This window comes from Triturus cristatus, chromosome 10 (genome assembly GCF_964204655.1).
Source record: "Triturus cristatus chromosome 10, aTriCri1.1, whole genome shotgun sequence".
Lineage (NCBI taxonomy): Eukaryota > Metazoa > Chordata > Amphibia > Caudata > Salamandridae > Triturus > Triturus cristatus.
The window spans coordinates 377,759,606-377,778,327 of NC_140593.1; the positions used below are offsets into that span (position 1 = coordinate 377,759,606).

At 42.2% G+C, this 18,722-nt stretch overlaps 1 protein-coding gene across 1 annotated transcript in view; it reads right to left on the reverse strand.

Annotated features, from left to right (window-relative positions):
- Window positions 1-12,702, reverse strand: part of LOC146789460 (uncharacterized) — a 232,180-nt gene extending 219,478 nt beyond the window's left edge. Inside the window, exon 1 of the mRNA XM_085631607.1 lies at window positions 12,145-12,702. The gene's annotated coding sequence lies outside the window, so the exon portion shown is untranslated. The remainder of the gene's footprint in view (window positions 1-12,144) is intronic.
- Between the last annotated feature and the right edge of the window lie 6,020 nt (window positions 12,703-18,722).

Consider the following 18,722-nt stretch of genomic DNA (forward strand, 5'->3'; position numbering starts at 1 on the left):
TTGATGCCTAAAGTCCATAGAGCCAGAAACTATGGTTTTAACGACATTCTTAACTGAGAGCTCTATGAAAGGGCTGCCATGTGTGTCAGTGGAAGCGTGCTCTTTGGGGATGTATTTTACATGTGTATGTATGAATTGAATATAATTGTACAGGTGACAGAGTGTGTGGTATGTACTTGTAGCACAGGACACACCTTTTGCCATATGTGGCACCGGTACATGGATGACACAAACATACAATTGTATGTCCTTTTGAATTGGGGAAATTTAAAAGCGCAGAGAAATATTCTACCAAACACTCAAATCATGGAACATTTTTCTGCACTTTAAAATTCTTATATGTAAAAAAAGAGCTGTATCTTGAACACATACTTGTGGTACAGTGAAAACTGGCCACTGGGAATAAGGAGCCTGCAGTTTGGAAATAAAACACTTTGAAATGGGAGTCAAATGAAATGAAGTGTTTAGCTCAAGAAGTTAGCTAACTCTCCATTTCAATTCTAGTCCATTTGAAATAAGCCCTGGCGTAGTGCTCCGCTCCGCCCACGGAGTGTACATAGCGCTGCCTGCTTCGCGGTTTACAAAGTAGGCGTAGCAGGCAGCGCTATGCACACTCCGCGGTGAAGCAGAGCTGCCCGCCACCCGACACCCGCCTGCCCGCCTTCATTTTAAAATAATTTAAAGAATTTAAAAGTAAATAAAATGCCTTACCTGCGGTGCGGCGTCCCGGGGCTCCCTCTTCCTGCTTGACGGCAACTTCTTCTCATAAATGCGCATGCGCGGACGCCCGCGCATGCGCATTTGTGAGAAGAAGTTGCCGTCAAGCAGGAAGAGGGAGCCCCGGGACGCCGCACCGCAGGTAACGCATTTTATTTACTTTTAAAATACTTTAACTTATTTTAAAAGGAGGGTGGGCGGGAGGCGGGCGGCGCGTAGTGGGGCTATGCGGAGCGCGCGAGTGTGCGTAGATTTGGCCACACTACACGATGCTCCACGTAGCCCCACTACGCCCAGGGTTAATTTGAAAGCATTCAGGGGTATATTTTTGCATACACCTTCAAATATTAGTTGACAAGGGAATATTTTTATGACAGATATACCTCAATGTTTTAGTTGTTTGCTGTTTTTATTCAACCCCATCCCGGCCCATGATTCCGACTGAGCGCTGCTCATTGTCAGGCCCTGCTATTTGCAGCCTGATGATTCTGATGTCAAGTGAACACAGCCTTCCATTAACGTTTATATGAAAAAGACCTTGTGCCCATCTAATAACTGACCTCAAGGCTGTGTGCTATTCTAAAGTGGTTTGGTGGCTACTGGTAGCTCCCAATCAACTGTTTGGAGACCCCTGATCTAATCTGAGTGATGTGTGGAATGGTACACATGGCAAATCTCATTTTCATTTAGTTTGTACAGAAAACATATATATGTACATTTGTAAAGACAATATAATGTGTTTTCGGATTTACATGATGGGAGATTTCTACATTTCACTTGTAATTCAAACATATACATAGATATATCTCTACATACACACCAAATAGAATCAAGGGCTTTAAACACACAACGCATACTAATCTTGTTTTTTAACATTGTAAAGTGCTTTTAAATCCCCAACATAATTGTCCTATCTAAGGAACATAATATATGACACTTCACATCAATAACTACACTTTACTCAGGAACTCAAAGGGACATTGTAAACCTGTGGTAATGCAAGGAAAACAGTTAGACAGATTCACATTTACATTTCAAACATGTACCTGTTCCTCTGGTAAGCCATAGAGCTGTCAATGACCTGAAGCACACCCTGTATTTAATGTTAAGGTTCCTGTTTTCCTTTTATCAAACTCGGTGTGCAGCACTCGTAATGTGCTCCTTTCCTGTGCACATGCATGAAATCATCCAAACATGGTGACGCGCGGTTTGCGGGTCCCCAGCGAGTTGCACAGCCTGATACACAACTTGTATTCAAATGAATACTCATAAACCATAATGTTTCCATGTTTCATATTTTTTATTTCAAACTGTTCAACCTTGTTTGTCCATCACGTCAAAGGTACGAAATTCAATAGTCTTGTGCATTTTACTTGCTTCAGAATTGCCCACCCGGGCCTATTCATAGGCATTAAACGAACCTCGAGTCTTCAGAATCATCCCAATGACATCTCACCCAATGCATTTCGGTCAATCACAAATAATTTACGTGGAAAATGTTTAAAATGTTCACAATTCTTCCAATGCAGACTTTGAATCCTGGGAGAGTGAGGAGACAGCAGCCCCAAGTGTACCGCTCATTTCCAGACTATGCCACCATGAAAGGACGGAATATTATCAAAAAGTTCAGATTGAATAGGCAAACTATACTGTAACTGGATCCAGATCTTCTGCCTCATAACAGAAATCCCAAATCTATAACACCAATTGTCAAACTCAAGGCAGTACTTCATTTTTTGGCCACAGGATATTCCAATACACTGTGGCAGTATCTGGTGGAATGTCACAACCATTTTCAGTGGTGTGCTACAAGTAGTTCTTTCCTCAATTATGAGACACATCAATAGGTTAATCCAGTTTCCATGAAATGAGGATTTTGTGAATGTGGAGGGTGATTACCATTCTTTGGGTTGCCTACCACATGTGGTTAGAGCAAGTGATGGCACACATATTGCCTTAGTGCCACCACATGCCAGGGAACAAGTCTACCGGAATCTGAAGCACTTACATTCAATCAATGTGCAAGTTGTCTGCTTAGCTGATTTGTACATCACAAGTGTCTGTGCACGTTTACCTTTATCAGCCCATGATTCCTTTGTGCTACAGAACAGCAGCATACCCCTGCTACTGTCATAAAATGGACGTGACAGGGCCTGGCTTGTTGGTAAGTACAATCTGACATAATATTGTTTGAGTAATTTCAAGGTGTTACATATCTTGACTCTTTGTCTTTAATTTAGGAAACTCAGCTTACCGACCGACTATGGTTGTTGGAACTGCTGAGGAATCCAACAACACCAGGGGAATTCCTCTTCAATGAGGCCCATGGAAGAACACGGAGGCCACTTCAGAGTGCTTTCAGACACCTAAAGGCCAGATTTCGCTGCCTGGAGAAAACTAGCGGAGCCCTCCTCTACTCACCCAGTAAGGTGTGCCATATCACCCTGGCCTGCTTCATGCTGCAAAGCATAGTGCTGCAATGGAACATCCCTTACATCGCAGAGGATGGAGACCATGCACAACCACCAGGTGAGGAATCTGAAATGCCAAATGAAGATGATAGTGGTGAGAAGGAAGGAGTTGACTTATGTCAGGATGTCATTGACACCTTCTTCACATGAGTGTTGGTATCTCTTTACATATGATCACATTAGCTGTTAAACCAACTATTGCTGTAATGAGGAAAAAAAACGTATGTGCTGGATATTTTTTCGGAAGGGCAAGTTCAGGAAAATCCAGGTCTTTGTTGGTCAAAGTTTTGACACATTGACTTTTGTGTTCATTTTTATACTTTCTCTCTGTTTGTGTTTTTGAAAATATGTCCTCAAAAAGATGACTTTGTAATGTGTCTATTTTATTATGTTTCATTACTCATCTTTTTGTTTTAATCAGTTTTAGCTATCTTCTAATTTCATCTTCATTCGGACATTTTAAAGTTGTGATATTTGCAGTTAAAGGTTGTTGTCTCAAAGTACAAAGGGACCATAGGTTGCTCCTGTGGAAGACACACACAGACCTTGTGTGTACATATCTTGTACTGAGGGAACTTGCACAGTGATTGAACCGTTGGTTGGTTGAGCATTTATTGAATTTATTGCCTAATACACCACAGTTTGATACACAGATTTTTGCACTCCCATTAGGTTTTTTTTTACAACCTCAACAGTGCACCTGTAGATTGCAGCCCAATTCCTTACCCTAATCCCCGACACCTCGTAGCCTGTCCATTGGTTCCATCAGTTCCAACTAGAAACAGATATGAACTTTTAACCAATCTTGAAGCTTGTGACTGCCTGATCGAAGCTCTATACCTTCTGCAGGGTGTAAACTATATCCCTTCTAACCAGGAAGCAACTGCCATCTTGAGTCCAAATATGTATATTTAAAAAATAATCTCCTGGAATACAGTGGTATATACTAGAAAAAGACTAATCAGGACTGGCTATCACTTGTGACAAATCATGATATACTGTGTTTCCAAGAAACCTGGGAAACCAAACAGATTATAATCTCACAATAGGGGTTCTAGAGGGAGGAATTATTACCATCTATAATTCCACTTCACAAAATCTATCTCACAAAAGGTAGACAGATGGTGTATATGAAGACTCAAACAAAAGTAAAGGGGAGGGAAGGGAAGAAGGGACAGAAGCACTCATGTGTTAACCTTGGGCCTTTCCACCACAGCCCTTTAATACATGCCCCCCTTTTGGAGGCCTTGCCTTCCAACCTTTTTTTGGACAGGACAGAGGAAGAAGAGGTCAAAGAAGAGGCAACAGAGGATGTTCACCATGGAACCAACAGCATGTGAATTAGGACCCCACCTTGGAACAGAGAGTGACCAGGAACATGCCGAGAGAACTGATGGCATCCACAAGCGACCTGCCGACCTAATCGTGAACCTGAGCAGCAAAATACTCACAGCCTTGGAAACTAAAGTCCTAGCGAAAGGTCTAGGTTTTGTGCCCACTAAATTGGGTGACAATTTTATGACACATAAAGAAATGGCAGAGTTCTTCCGTAAGGTACATCTACATTTTTTCTTCTCAAATACAGAGAGAGAAACATCTATCTCTAATTCCAATACAGGTTTGAGAAAGAAATCAACCTTTATTCCTTCGCTACAACAAGTACCTTTGGACATTTCCACCTTTGAGAAAGCTGTTATGAAGGAGTATGAGACTAATAAAGATCAAGTGAAGAGACCATTTTGCAACATCTCCAAGGAGGAGAGCAAGTGTGTGGAAGAGTTGGGCAATGATGTTACTATTATCATCAAACCAGCTGACAAGGGCGGTGCCACAGTGATTTTGGAAACTGAAGTCTATCGCAGTGAATGCCTCAGACAGTTGAAGGACATCAAATTTCTATAGACCCATCCAACATGATCCCACTACTAGATTACAACAAGAAATAAAGACCTTACTAGATGAAGGGAGAGACTCAGATTGGATCACAAAAGCTTCTAATCCAGAAACATCCTAAAACACCGGCGTTTTACATCTTAACCAAGATCCACAAGGACCAAAGACCACCACAAGGGAGACCTATTGTCTTTGGAACAGGTTTTCTCCTCGAACCTCTCTTACAATTTGTGGACTACTTACTACGCCCGATAGTGGCCAACATGCCCTCTTACCTTCAAGACACCAAGCAGGTGCTATCGCTTTTGGAAACAGTATCCTTTGACCCACACTCCAACCTGATGGTCACATATGATGTGGAATCATTGTGCACTAATATTCCACAGGACGATACTTTGGACACCATATACCATCTCCTAGAACGATACCCTCGCCAGGACCAGACACCTAACTCCTTCATCATGCATTGTGCTAAGCTGGCATTGAAGGAGAATTTTTTCATGTTTGAAGGTCGGTTATACTGGCAAATAACCGGAGCCAGCACATGTGCCCCAAGCATGGCCAATGTGTAAGTGCATGGTTTTGGGACCAAGCACATCTACTCTGTTACCAATCCATTCCAACAAAATCTTAAGTTATGGAGGCGATATATAGATGACATTCTGGTCATCTGGGAAGGTGACCAGACGTCTCTTGATGCCGTCTCAGGATGATTGAATACTCTAGACCTCAATTTACGCTTCATTGGTGAATCTAGTGCTACTGAGGTTTCTTGTTTGCATCTCCGGCTTTATCCTAAAGATGGCAGACCTAACACTGAACTCTTCCAGAAGCCTATGGCAAGCAACTCTCTACTGAGCTACTCAAGCTTCCACCCCTGGGCACTGGTGAACAATCTCCCCGTGGGCCAATTATTGAGGCTGAGGAGAAATTGTACGGAAGTAGAGAAATACAAACAACATGCCAGGAATTTGAGCAGCGAATTACAGACACACCACTACCCTGATCATCTGGTGCGTGGAGCTGCAAAGAGATCACGCAATAATAATAGGGAGGCTCTTCTGGAGACACCCAACAAGGAGAAGACAAATAGATTGGCATGTGTGACCACATTTAGCCATCTCACGGACACCATCAAGAAAGCAGTAAATAAGAACTGGCAAATCCTAAACAAAGGAGAGTTGTCTCTTGACATACCCTTATTTGCTCTCAAAACGGAGTAGTAACCTAAATGACTTGCTAGTTCATACACGACCAAAATGTAGACCAATGCAAGAGACGCAACAATCACTGTGGAGAGGACCCCCTGTGGTAGGATATTTCCTATGTGGGTCATGCTCGGTGTGTCCATTCACACGACATACTGAACAACTAGAACTAGGCTTACAGACACGTTGGCACTTGACCAGCCATACCAATTGTAATTCATGGGGTGTAATTTATATGATTATATGCCCTTGTTCTCTTAAGTATATAGGCATCACCACACGTAGAGTCAAACATAGGATTGTAGAACATTGCAGTTCTATCAGATGTAAAAAATCTAATTCACGACTAACCAGACATTTTCTAGAAATGGGTCACACAGAGGATAATCTGTCTTGGGTGGTCCTGGACAAACCCAAATATGATACACTAATGGGTCCCATTGAGGATGTCCTATTCAGGAGGGAACACCGTTGGGTGTTCCGTACCAAGAGTCACATGACAGGACTTAATGATGACATCCCTCGGTGTTCATTATAATACACTAGATGGACAACAATATGGTGAATGCGCACATATGTAGTGGCTTACCTATGTGAAAATCAGCTATGTGACCTCGTTTTCATATGCAAGTTGTGATCTTGCCTCATATGAAAGTTGTACCCCTAATTTTGAAAAACAAATTCCTTGGCTTTTGTATGTACCAAGAGAATCATGATGAATCAAATCAAATAAAATCAAATCAAAATGTACTTTATTCGATTTCATAACAAAAGAAATCATAAAAGTACATAGCAGCAATCCTGAATATACACATGTGAGAAAACCGATAATCACGTACAAAGATATATTACAAAGATATATTGCTATACGAGAGAACAATTGATCACAAAAATTCATAAATAGTATACCATGGGCTATGTTTAAAAATACAATCTAAAAAGTTTATAAAAGGTTTTAAAATATAATAACATTACAAAGATTACATTGTAGCCCGGGACCTAATGATCGCCTTCAGATAAGTTGTAACAGCCCGGATAGTTGCCGGTGTTTCCAACATCTGTAATTTTAGAAATGCTACCCTGCGATATCTAATATTCCAGCTTTTAAGAATCGGTCTAAAGTACATCTGCCTGGGTATGGAAAAATATTTGCAAAATAAAGTGCAGTGCATTGTTGATTGTGATGAAACATCATCAAAGGGGCATACAGATATATCAGATGACCAGACATTTACCACCGGGAATAACACCATTCTAAAAAAAGAGCCGAATCGAAAGCGAACCAGAAGCATACGGCTAAAACTATCCTGTACTGACAGCAAATATTGTTGAAGTCCCTGGCCACTCAAGGTGAGATGATGTGCCATTACAGTGTGTTTTGTTCTTTCTTTGGATCATCTTTGATCTTCGAGGAATTTCAAGCAGTATGCTTTCAAATCTTTCCTGGAAATATCCTCCTAGCTACATGGGTCCGTAAAATATGCAGGGCGCCCAATGGCGTTAGTTATCATTTTTTTATAATTAAACCACGCCATATCTTTAGCTCTCTCCAGTTTAAGGCAGTCCAAGATTACCTCTCTGTTGAAGCCTGTCTCTTCTGTGACCCACACCTTATGCCACAGTAATAACGGAGCTATTTTAATGGTATCCGATATGTAAGAGAGTCCCAATTCCTGATGGCAACTATAGGTGGCAGAAGAAATAGGGACTCCCAAAAGATAGCGGATAAAACCATTTTCACAAGTTTGTATAATATCTGGTTCTTCAATGCCCCATAAACCGGCCCCCTACAGCCTGGTGGAAACGCATTTGGCCTTGTAAACTTCCAAGAGTTCTTGTACAGGTCTTCCTCCTATTTTTTTGCAAAATTTATAACTGCCCCCACTGCCCTACTAAAATTCAATTTTCTGGCCTTAATAGCTGATTTCCATGTTCTCTTTTTGTCAAAAGTGATGCCTAAATAACAAAAGGTACCGGTATTTTCTACCTTTCTATTGTCAACAAAGATATTAGATGTTGTACCTCTACTTTTACCACAGCCCATGGTAAATGTCTTTGTTATATTCACTCTTAGGTCCCTCTCTTTCATATAAATAACAAAACTATTGACCGCTCTTTGAAGGCCTAGTTGGGTCCTTGACAAAATCACTGCATCATCTGCGTAGAGTAAAACAGGGACGGGGATGCCCCCAATGGTCGGGTAGTCATTTTGATCTCTAATGAGGTGTTGGCCCAGGCTATTAATATAAAGTGTAAAGAGAAAAGGAGCCAATATACAACCCTATCTGATGCCCTTTTCAATTGGGAATTTTGCCGAGCACTCCCCCATATTCCCATAACGCACCCTCGCCCCTGCATTTCCATACATTTCCTTTATAAACAGTATTAAAACCCGGTCCACCTTGAGATCTTCTAAGGTGTTCCACAGCGTGCCATGGCCAACTCCATCAAAGGTTGAACTCAAATCTTCAAAGGTAAGAAAAGGTTTCCCCCTCTTTGCCTTAGTATGTTTATCTATAATCAGGGCTAGGTTCAATCCCTGCTCAATAGTTCCCATGCCTGGGCGAAAACCATATTGTAGGTCTGTTAAAAATCCTTCCTCACTCGCCCAGGTTTGAAGTCTCTTGAGGATTATTCTCCCGGCAATTTTCAGCAGAGCATCCAAGAGGGATATAGGCCGATAGCAGCTAGGTTTGTTCCTGTTCCCCTTTTTAAAAATGGGTACCACTATCGCATCTGTCCATGTAGGAATGAGTTTAAAAGTGGAACTACTATTTAATACCCTCATTAACAATGGTGCCCACAGGTCAATATTTGATCTGTAGACATCCACTGGTACCCCGTCCGGGCCAGGTGCCTTTCCTGCCGCACTCTCCCTAATGGCCTTTATCACCTCCTCCAAAGTAAAATTCAGGTCAAGAGGGAAAACACCCTGATCATCAACTGGTTTCCTATCAAGAACAGCTCCCGTGAGTTTATAAAGATCCCCAAAGAATTCCACCCACCTTTCACCCGTAATAGCTACATCTATTACATCTACTACTCTATCTTGATAGAAAGGAGCATTTACAGCTTTCCAGAAGCTAGTATTGTCCCTCCTTACACAAGCCTGATGTAAATTTTCCCAGGCTTCTTTCTTTAACTGTATTTTACGCTTTTTCCGGGCTAAGTGATAGGCAGTCCTTGTCTTTTTAATGTCCTCCTTACATATTGGTATTACATGTAAGATCCTTTTAAGGTGTGTATGGGCTCTAGAACAGCCACTATCAAACCAACCCTTTGCTTTCGGTCTTCCACAATTAGTTTCCCTCCTTAGGAGTCTATGGGCTTCCTATGATATCTTTAAGAAGGCAGCGTAGACATCAGGAGCAGCACTCCCCTGTGTGAGGCATATTTCCCATTCAGGCTGAGTTTTAGTGATAAGACTATGTAGAAAAGCTTCAGGTTCTACACTATCCCATTTTAGGGAATAACCATTTGTGGTCGCCAATCGCACCCCGTAGCCATAAGGTGGCTGGCTCTTACTTTTTATATAGTTTCTTCGAGCAGATAACTTTAGGCTAATTGGATAGTGATCACTCATGGAGATTTCCTCTGTTGTACACTCCTGGATACTAGAAGCATATCGTTTGGAGAGTACAACAAAGTCAATAGTGGAAGTGCAACCTCTCCCATTGAAAGTTGGATAAAAGGGTGTAGAGTTCGAACAAAGCTCATTGGCAAAACCTAAGTCAAATTGGTGTAATACGTCATTAAACATCTCCCCGCTTTTGTTATGCATTAAATGCGAAGCGTGATCCTCTTTGTCTTCCCCTAGACCGTAAATACCCTGTTCACTGTGCACACAAAGAGAACAATTAAAATCCCCTACCCATAATAGAGGCATATCACCTATCATGGTTTCCTCTATAGTTTTTAAAATGTTACTTAGTTCCTTGAAGACAGTCTCTTTGCGATCTATTGGGACATTGTTATAAAAATTCACTATAACCACCTCCTTATTCCACTTTAACTTCAAGTTCAAAATCTGAAAAAAATCAGAACAATACTTAATCCTAACATTAGATACCCCAGCCTCGACTGAAATGTAGATACACAACCCCCCCTTATTACGGCCATAATTGGTAATAGTTGCTGGGGTATGGAATGTACTAAAACCCTGAATATGAATATCCCTCTCCAGCCATGTTTCTTGAAGACATAGTATATCATACTTTTCCACAAATAGTATCCAGGAGCTTACTTCCTCCATCTCCATCTCTTTTTCCTTATCCATTACTCTTTGAGATGTCCTTAGGTGACCAATGTTAACTATCTTATCGGTAGTACCTAGACGATGGTCAGTATAGACATCATCACCCTGGCTACTATCAATCGCCAGTGGTGTCCCTTTAATATCTAGACTGTTGCCAATATTTAATTCCCTGATACCCCTGTCAACCTTCGACCCTCTTGGCATCACACAGTTCCCATATGTTTTCTTCCTCTCATGAATATTAAACTGTCAATCCTGATCGTCCAACCGTGACAGAAGTTCGAAACGATTGGAGTATAGCCAATTTGTGTTTATAGGTTGTACATCACAAGAGTCTCTGGTTGCTCTCCTCCCAGAGGGGGCATTAGCAGGGTAACTCATTTCACTATTTGTTCCTGTCTTGGCTGATGGATAAAAAAATCCTAATGGTAGAATAACAATATCAGAATGATCATGGCGTTTATTTCCTGCCCTGTACAGGATCTCCCTTATCAATCTAGGGTCGCTAAAAGTCAAGACTATGCAATCCCCCTTAAGTTTTTTTCTTCCTTTCCCCACCCATGGAACACATCTGGCCATTTTAAAGTGCTTAAATAGAGGATCGCACAGGCCAATCCGATTACCCTGCCAATGTAACGATTTATTACGAAGCTCCCTCCATGTTACCTGGGCAGGGTGCACCAATTCTGGGACGTTAGCTAGGATAACCACGTAAGGGACAGCTGCCGGAGGTAAATCAAGGCAGAACTGCCCTCTCATGAGATGATCTCGAGTCATACGTGTGTCTATGTTATTATCAGTAGTTTCCCTCTGTCCCCTAACACTCTTGCCTTGTTCTCCCTCTCCTCCCATGCTTTGGGCTGGGAATATACTGTTAAGATCTCTAGACACACCTACCATGCTGGTTAAATTGGCGGGAGTATTTATGATAGGATCCTGCAGGCCCCTATGTTGTTATGTAACACCTCTGTACACTTTCCTATAGGGTCTTGTGTACTGGTTTCAATAACAGCTACTCTATCAGATAATGCTCCCATAGCATCTGTAAAATATGTTTGGAGGGTGGCCGTGATATTCTGTAAACTTTCCATTATCCTTTTCTGACCCTCCAATATCGCCGTGATAGAGTTATTACCCACATTATGATGCGTTTTTATTATGTTAGCTTTATGAGCCGATTTTTTCTTGGTGTTTTTTCTCTTTTTACCACCCTTGTCAATATGTCCAATATCCAAATCTAAATCGGCTGCTTCGGTTGGTTTGCATTCCTCCAAGCGTGTAGATATCTTACTACGCTTTGAGGGTGGGTATGAATCCTCACCCATCCCGCTATGATCACTTAGGGATATTTGGTCATCCACGGTCATACCCTCCTTTGGTTTAACTTTGGGGCAGGTGATATTCCCTTTCTCCACGGCAACAACATCTTCCCCCCCATTAGTTAATGTTTCTTCCATCATATGAATTTGTTCTTCAATTTCCCCCATGGCCCCTGTGAGATAAGTCAGAAGTGATTGTTGGCCAGCCCGCTTTTGCTTAAATATTGCGCAACTCCCTTTCCGTTTCGACATTTTAAATGGGTTATGAACACTGTACTCACACTGCCAGTCCGCTCTTAAGCGCTACTCCCAATCGTCACTTCTCAGGGAAGGGGCCTAGCCTCCTCCGGCCACTGACGGCCAAGGACGGGCCCGCCCTTGGCCCGGGCTTCGCCCGGGCGAGCCTTGCCGCGTCCAGCGCCGCGGGATGCCCCTCGTTGATTTATGCGCTGATTAGCGCACTGGAGGTGCGTGGATCCTTACGCAACCAGAAGACCCCCCTGGGAAATGTAGTTCTTCTCCTGGTGGCAAGGTCCACTCGCCCGTGGGTGCAGTCGCTCCCCGCTCCCCACTGCAGGTCCAGACAGGTCTGGCCAGAACCGCGCCTCTAAAAACAAAACGCCGGCAAAAGGAAAGTCCGGGCGTCCCACGCAGCGGGATGCCCCTCGTTGATTTATGCGCCGATTAGTGAGCTGGAGGTGTGTGGATCCTTACGCAACCAGAAGGCCCCCCCAGGGAAATGTACTTCTTCTCCTGGCGGCAAGGTCCGCTCGCCCGTGGGTGCAGTCGCTCCCCGCTCCCCACTGCAGGTCCGGACAGGTCTGGGCAGAGCCGCGCCTCTAAAAAACAAAACGCCGGCAAAAGGAAAGTCATGATAATAGATTTACTAATCATGAGAGTAGATTCACAACATAGTCTTATGTCACACGCAACATTTACCTGTACATAAAGTACCAAACATTTACTTATATGTCCTGTCTACAACATTAAAATCCTTATTCATGACCACTACGTAGGACATACACAATAATTGTTTCCTTACACACTATTGTATGTGAGGGGACCACGTCGGGATTTCGCATTGTTATGCACAAAAAAACCCAAGAGAACTACATTTCCCAGCATCCTTATGACAGCGGATATTGATCATGCGATCACTTGTGCCGGACCGCGCGTAAACAGAGATGCCGGTAGCCTGTTCTCCCCCTCAAGCATTTCATTTATGCGGTGGGAGACAGGGTAAATGTAAGGCCCAGAATCTTGGTACCTTTAATCTGTAGTTGAGCGCTTTTGCATCATACTAACTGCCGGCAATTTTGCGGGGCTCTGTGATGAGCTCTGTGATGTCCCACATTAGCCCGAGGCTCAATGCTTGATTGTTTATTCGTAACGAGCCTTGTCTGGTCTTTTAAACGCATAACCAACGTAGATGAATAGTGAGCACGCATAATGATTTTTTTAAAATGCTGCGATGCATGTGCACGATGTGCTATGTAGCATGGATAACGGTGCCCTGGATTTGGACGTGATATTAGCCCTTACTGTTTAGTTAGTTTATGATGGACACAGCAGGAGAGTACAAACACAATCTATTGCATTCCATTGAACCTGATACAGGGCCTAGATACCATTTTGCCCACATCTTAAGTGTAGTATAATCCAGAGTGAAAGGTGGAGATAACTAGAAGGTATTGGTTACGTCTGACAAGCGTTACTGTGATTTTATACCATTAGAGTCCTGATACCTGCTACGAAAGGACTTATGAAGGTGGATGTTGACTAATAGTCTTGAATTGGTGAGATTATATACAAATATATTCTTTGTATCAACACATGTTTGCAGTGCTGGTGAGGGACACTGGTGTTTTGTAAACATTAAACTGGAATAGTGCATACTGTGTTTTGACATCTGTTCTTATATCCTCACAGCATGTGGACCTGACTAGAAGCTGGTACCACTGATAACTCCCATACCAGTAAAAGTATGATAACCTATTCTTAATATTATTATTTTTGCACAACCTAAGCAGAGTGACATAGAGAACGGTCCTGAGGAATGCCAAGAACCTTTTTCGGTCTACAGAGGCAGAAACATGTCGAACTGATCCTAATAGAGAAATATCCATAACCCTATTTTCACTGAGCTTATTTTAACCTGTCCACTGGGGGTACTAATAAAGATTAATCTTGCCCACCAGGAGAAAGTTTTAACTCAAAATTAGCTATATTTTGTTTTGCACTCTGCCCTAGATTGGATGACAATGAACACCTTGCGCTCCTTTCCTACGGGGGAGTTGTAGCCCACACTAGGTACCTTGCGGTCCCAGTGTTAAGAGGGAACCAAATGATGAAGCATGTCACCCTAGGGTGAGTGAGGGTTCCCATCTTAACACATGAGTGCTTCTGTTCCTCCTTCCCTCCCCTTTACGTTTAGTTGAGTCTTCAAATACACCATCCGGCTACCTTTTGTGAGATAAACCAAACAGATTAACATAGATGGGTATTGCACTTTTTAGTTGGATGCGGTGCCATCTAGAGCAGGACGTGCAAGCGGGCGGGGGGTTAGTTACCTTAATAGCCAGCGTAGCTGAGATTAAGGTAAATACGTTTATTAACCCATCGCCCTGCTACCATATTCTTTTATGTGTAAGACAAAATGGAAGAAATTGGCTTTTAATAAATTTTTACAATAACAATTTTTCAGGAGATATGGCCACAGTCTTGGAATTAGTTGAAAAAGATATCGACCACCTTCTGAAAGTCCATCACAATCCTCTAGATATAATATGGTTGGGTGATTTTTATGCCCATAGTAGGAATAGGATATATGCTGTGGCCTGTGATTTGGTCGACAAACTGGGGGAGCCTATTCGTCACTTTTCCCATAATGGCTATGGCACCGTATTAAATAGACAATTAGTGACTAATAATTTCGAGATAATAAACCCAGCTGACCCCAACACGGGGCGATTAGAACATACTTCCTTCACTCAGCATTATAATTCAATCATCGATTTTATTCTCGCCTCTGAAGTTATAGGAACTCAGGTCCTCCTTATCGAGATGGAAATTCACCCTTTTTAGTGATCATGTAGCTATCACTTGCCAAATGCTTTGGGGTACGAGAATAAATACCTCTGAAAACCGAGTCCCAAAGCCCTTAATTGCACGAAAAAATGGGACTGTCCTGAAATGGCACAAGCTAGACACCTCGAAATTTACGTGCAGCATTGTTACTAATATGACTCAGGAAGGGTTAATCTGTTTAGACTCATTTCCATCATTTGAGGAAATCCCAGTAGCAATTGAACAAATTCTAGCTGAAATTCATAGGCATCTCTTGCGGCCCTGTACCCGCAAGGTCATGGAAACAGCACAGTCGTTTAATGGTGGTTGCACCAAGGCACTAAAAAACCTTCATTCTGCTTTCAGAGCAAATCCGAGAGACGTGCTGCTGGTAAAATCCCTACGTCTCTCTTATAAAACAGAAAGAGTTAATAGACTGAGGGTCTTAAAGGAGGAAGCCTGGGAAAAACTAATACAAGCAGCAACATTAAAGAAGAGCAGGAATTTCTGCCACATAATTAATAAAGATGACTTAGAGATCTCCCTAGATCTGCATGTTACAGAGGATGCCTGGTGGTCCATTTTACAGGGGTATTCGGGACAACATGGGAGGCTCTTCTACTGTCACCTGGGTCTTTGGTGTGCCCACTGGGAGACAAATTATCTTTCTCTCAATGTAGTAAATAGAGGGCAGCAAGCCCGATGGGGTTCCAATAGATTTCGTTTTAATTAATCAGGAGCTTTGGGTCCTGTTACTCACCAATATTTGTAATGCTGTAGTTCAAACGAATGTCCCTTCCTCCTGGAAAAATTCAGTTATTATTCTCATTTATAAAAAGGGGGACAAAGCAATCGTGAAAAATTACAGACCAATTTCACTGCTAGACAGCACAGCAAAACTAATGGCCCGTCCCTTGTTAAACAGGCTATAGGTATGGGCCAAAGAAAACAGGATACTAACTCGAACCCAGTATGGCTTTAGAAAGGGAAAAGGGACATTTGATCAGTGCCTTCATATAAACCTGCTGATTGCCAAATATACAGCGGCCAAGGAAGGCCACCTTTTCATGTCCTTTATGACCTCTCAGCCACCTTTAATTGTGTGGCCCATGTGAAATTATGGTCAATAATGTAAGGCATGGGCATAGATAATTTTTATTTATTTATTTAAGTGTTCGGTCTTTGAAAAAAAATATTACACCAAGCAACATTGGCAGCACTAATAAAAAAACATTGATAGAATTTTAAAACAGTTAATCTTTGTTCTAAATCTAAAGTGCAATTAAAAAAATTATTTTAAAATTGAAAAAGCAATGTAATTACAAAAATCCATATATAAAACAGATTATTTTTTACAAGTTTTTTGTATTGTTACAGTAATTCTAAGAATCTGTTTGGGACTCCTCAGGATTTTGACCAATTTCCTTTAAATACAGATTTAAAAGTTTTACCCCCCTGCAGACTAGGGGGATTGAGGACCCACCAAGCCTGGTGGTTATCAGCAGCGGTCCGTGGAGGGAGTTCCGTGAGGCGGAAAGGTGGGGCGGGGAGGGGCAGGGTGGGGGGTACTAAACACTGGAATATGGATAATTGGAGGTAAGTAAACAATTAAATAAATAAAACGAATTTCCTAGCGCGCGCTGCACCGCATTTTGTGATGCAGGGCGCGCTACGAAATTCGTTTTATTTATTTAATTGTTTACTTACCTCCAATTATCCATGTTCCGGTGTTTAGTACCCCTCCCCCTCCCCCGCCCCGCCTCTCCGCCCCACGGAACTCCCTCCACGGACTGCTGCTGGTGGTTACTGCTTCTCTACTTGATCGAATGTTCACGTTGTTAAATATTTCTTTTAATAAGATCTTCCTTTCTTTTAGTAACTTTGCGCAGAAAATATGTTGAAGTGATTCATATTTATAGCCACACAGTCTGCAGTCTCGGTTTTGACTTTGATCTTTCTACGAAGGAGTGAGATCCTTTGTTTCCCACATGCCGAAACGCAGTCTCATGAACTGATGTTTTAAGGTTAAAGAGAAATAAGCTGATAAATATTCCTGAGGCTTCCTTGTGCCATATGAGCTAATCACCGTCCAGGCGTGACGTCTTTGTAATAAAGTATTCTCATCTGTTGAATTTGACATAAGTTTTATTGTGGAATTGATTAGTTTGTTAAAGGCCTTTTTCCCAAAGCTGGCGTTCCAAATGTCTTCAGCACACAGCTCCTCTATTGCCTGGTTTAGATAGCAGCCCCAGGATCCTTGAATTTTGTTTGCTTTTTGATTATCTATTTCTTTCCAGCACAGATGGTCAATGGACCCGATTTCGGATGCACGCAGCCTCCAAAATAGTTTGATAAATGCACCTTTACTCCGGAATATTTGGTTTGACTGTCCGAACTCAAGACGCACTTGGGCAGGTGATGTACTTTGCTGGATGTGGAAGACGTTTTTATAAACATTTGTTTGTATCCTATTCAAGGCTGGGATTTCACGACCCCTCATTATTTCTGTGCCGTAGGTTACTGTTGGCATTAACTGAGTGAGCATGACAGATAGTAGGTTGGCATGGGATGGACAACTTAGTTTCTTTTTTAGTAGTTTAAAGCCATATATGAGGTTTTGGGTTTTGGTCCTCATTGCGGTGAGCTGTGATTTATAACTCAATTTTTGTTCCACCTTAAATCCAAGATATTTGTTGAGGCGACTGCCTCTACTTTGTTTCCCTCGAGGTGCCATATGTGTTTCTTATATTTAGCGTCCACTAGCCGTACAACCTATGTTTTAGACCTTGCTCTTCCATGTATTTGGCTAATGCGCTCATTCCGTGTTGTAAACCGATTGGAGTTTGGCTTAGTAATACAATATCGTCTGCGTACTGAAGGCACCTGATTTCCTCATTGACTAACGATGGTGGGTGGCTGTTAGTTTTCTGGAGGGCATCTTCGAGGTCAGATAAGTACAGATTGAAAAGGGTGGGGGCTAGCACGCACCCCTGTTTCAATCCGTTGTGAGTGTCTATTTTCTTTGTTATCCTCAAGCCGTCCCCTAATTTTACCCGCATCCAGGTGCCTGTGTATAATTCTCTGATGGCATTTAATATGTTTGTTGGGATACCCCAACTGTCCACTTTTTCCCATAGTTGTTTCCGGGGTACACTGTCAAAAGCGGACTTAAGGTCCACAAAGCAGGCAAACAGACGGTTGTTCCTATGTTTGGCTTTTTCGGCTAATAACGTCAATGCCATGAGATTTGTTAAAGTGCCTGCCCCGGCCCTGAAACCTGTTTGTGTCCTTGAAATGCAATTGTCATCTGACCATTTTTTCAAATGAGTGAGCAAGCAGCTCGCATATAATTTGGCCTCAACATCTATTAGAGCGATTAGTCTGTAACTTGTTGGCTTTGTTGGGTTTCCACCTTTGAAAATTGGGTGGAAAATGCTACCCCTCCATGAATCTGGAATTTCATTTGTCAAAAACAGCTCTCTGAAAAATGGCGTGAAATAGTGAGTCCAATATGATACTTCTCCCTTGAAGAGTGCGTTAGGGATTCCGTTGGGGCCTGCTGCACCCTCTGTTTTTAGTTTCTTTACGATTGCTGTCAGTTGGTCTACTTCCGTTAACTAGTCGATGGTTTTACTCTGAAGAGCGATGTATTTATTGTTCAAGTCTGTGACCCCAAGGGTAGTCTGGGCGTAGATAAGCCAATAATTAATTTCATTTGTGAGATGTACTCTACCGCCACGGCTTGTGTTCGCTTTGGGAGAGAGGGTGAATGTTCTAGAGATTTTCCAATTAC